Source organism: Trichosurus vulpecula, chromosome 9 (assembly GCF_011100635.1).
Source record: "Trichosurus vulpecula isolate mTriVul1 chromosome 9, mTriVul1.pri, whole genome shotgun sequence".
NCBI lineage: Eukaryota > Metazoa > Chordata > Mammalia > Diprotodontia > Phalangeridae > Trichosurus > Trichosurus vulpecula.
In genome coordinates, this window is record NC_050581.1 from 77,406,860 (window position 1) to 77,409,973 (window position 3,114).

Genomic DNA, 3,114 nt, shown 5'->3' on the forward strand with positions numbered 1-3,114 from the left:
AGATATAGGAAGAACAGAAGTATAAATATATCTTCCCAAATTGATATACATTCTGTTCTTCTACCTCCTTGGTCCCTCGGGAATAATGGGCTCAAACATAAAAGTGGTTGCTACTCCAAACATTTATTCCTTTAACCAAGTCAGTTTCTGGGTGCAACATAGCCACAGGATGTGTTCTCTTTTTTGCAGAGCACAAAATCTTGGAAGCTGGGTCAATCCATTGCTGGGCTGGATCAAGCAGGTTATTAACTCCACACCAAGTCTTTCCTGGGCTTTGCTGCTGCTACTGCCTCAGGTCCTGCTATGGATTCTTAGTAGCTGGACTTCTTTTGATTCTTCTGAACTTTTGAAGTCGATAAAGTCATTCTATCCCTGACACTCCATCTAACATCAAGAAAGAATAGACCAACTGAGATAGAAGAAACCAATGTACCATGTAGCAAAGGCTACATGTCAGCCCCAAGTGGGAGAATAGGCCTCTAGCTTACTGCAGATATTTCCTTCTTTGCCACCAGGGAAAGAAATAGAAAGTTCCTCCTTTGGAACCTTTTATACATACTTTCACTTCTACCTTCTCAGCCAATTAAAAGGCTTTTCATCGCCACACATTAAGTATCCAGGAAATAGTCACATACCTGTCAAACGGCACCATAGCCTTTGGGTATTCTTGGAGCATTTCTGGTATACTCTGTAAGACTTCTGACATTTCTGACTAGATCCTTTCCTTAATACCTCCAGACTTCTGAGTGTCCTCTTGAGCAAACTGGAGCTGGATGACAACACTTAGCTGTAGCTTCTCTTTGGATTTCTTAATCATTATTTGGTCTGGTGGTCTTTCTTGATTTGCGATACTTATGTGGGAACTGGGCTGTTCTGCTTCTGTTCATTCTACAATCTTTACTCCAGTAAACTCATCCTAGAAATGAGTTTAAATCCTTTCACCTAATTGGGGAGGGAGGGAGAGGGATTCTGGATTCATAGTCAGAAAGACCTGGGTTCTAATCCTACCTCTGAAACATTCTGGCTTTGTCACTTAATTTCTTAGAGCCTCAGCTAAGACTAGAAGTTGCTGTGGAGGTGATAACCTTCATTGGTAAAGGGAATTGCTCACTGAGAGGTCCCTACAGTGATGGAATCAAATAATAGGTTCAGTAAATGTATCACCAATGCAGTATTCACAGTGCTGACAGTGAATATGCTGTTGTAGTTTTGAATCGCAAAATATAACAGGCTTTCCATATAGAAAACAGAACCAAAACATTTATTTAAACACCAGAAAACCAAATCCCAACACCAGAAAACCAAAACTATTATAGCAACAAAGAAATCTATACACAATAACAACGCAGGGGGCATCGCCATTCCCAAGCCTTCCCCACTCTGATGGGGCCTTCCCACAAATGAAAACTCACAGAGCACTGTGCTTGCCTGCTTCCTCTTTCCCCCTCAGTTCTAACTGCTCTGACCTCACGTCCTCTCACTTCTGCTTCATCCTTCCTGCTCTACCCATTCAGCAAGCTCCTCCTACCACAGACTCATGTGACTCAAGCTTCCATGTGACTTAAGCAGGTCACGTGGGCCTATTAATGGATGGATAGATCTTCAAATGTACATTACCAATACAGTAAGTTGTTCTTGGTTGTAGACTTCTCCTTATCTTTTGCCTTTTGGAATATTTCATCCCATGTTATTTGTTTCTTTTTAAAATTTATTTATTTATTTTTAGTTTTCAACATTTACTTACGTAAGATTTTGAGTTCCAAATTTTTTCCCCATCTCTCCTCTCTCCTCACCCAAAGATGGCATATAATTTGATACAGGCTCTACATATACATTCATATTAAACCTATTTTCATATTAGTCATGTTGTAAAAAAGAATTAGAACCAATGGGAGAAACTGTGAGAAAGAAAAAAGAAACAAAAAACGGAGAAAGAAAGTAAATAATATGCTTTGATCTGCATTCAGACTCCATAGTTCTTTTTCTGGATGTGGACAGCATTTTCCATCATGAATCCTTTGGAGCTGTCTTAGATCCTTGCATTGATAAGAAGAGATAAGTCTATCAAAGTCAGTCATTGCACAATGTGGCTGTTACTGTGTACAGTATTCTCCTGGTTATGCTCACTTCCCTCAGCATTAGTTCATATATGTCTTTCCAGATTTTTCTGAGGTTTGCCTGCTCATCATTTTTTTATAGCACAATAGTATTCCATTACATTCATATACCACAGCTTGTTCATCCATTCCCCAACTGATGGACATCCCCTGAATTTCCAATTCTTGGCCACCACAAAAAGAGCTTCTATAAATATTTTTGTACATGCGGTCCTTTCCCCATTTTCATGATTTCCTTGGGATACAGACCTCGAAGTAATATTGTTGGGTCAAAGGGTATGCACATTTTTATAGCCCTTTGGGCATAGTTCCAAATTGTTCTCCAGAATGGTTGGATCAATTCACAACTTCGCCAAAAATGCGTTTGTGTTCCAATTTTCCCATATCTTCTCCAGCATTTATTATTTTCCTGTTTCGTCATGATAGCCAATCTGATAGGTATGATGTGGTACTTCCAAGTTTTTTTGATTTCCATTTCTCTAATCAATAATGATTTCGTATGTCTATAGATAGCTTTAATTTCTTCATCTGAAAACTTACTATTCATATCCTTTGTCCATTTATCAATTGGGAAGTGACTTGTATTCTCATAAATTTGACTCAGTTCTCTGTATATTTTATGAGACTTTATTAGAGACACTGGTTGTAAAAATTCTTTACCAGTTTTTTGCTTCCCTCCTAATCTTGGTTGCATTGGTTTTGTTTGTGCAAAAACTTTTAACTTAATGTAGTCAAAATTATCCATTTTGCATTTCATAATGTTCTCTCTCTCTTGTTTGGTCATAAATTCTTCTTTTCTCCATATGTCTGACTGGTAAACTATTCCTTGCTCTCCCAGTCATGTTTTTTGTTTCTCTATAGTGATAGATGATTAATCTTGTGTGGTCCTGATTGGGGTATCTTGATATTTGAATTCTTTCTTTTTAGCCACTTTGAAGTATCTTTTCTGTTCTCTGGAAGTTCCAGATTTTGGCAGTGGCATTCCTGAGAATTTTCA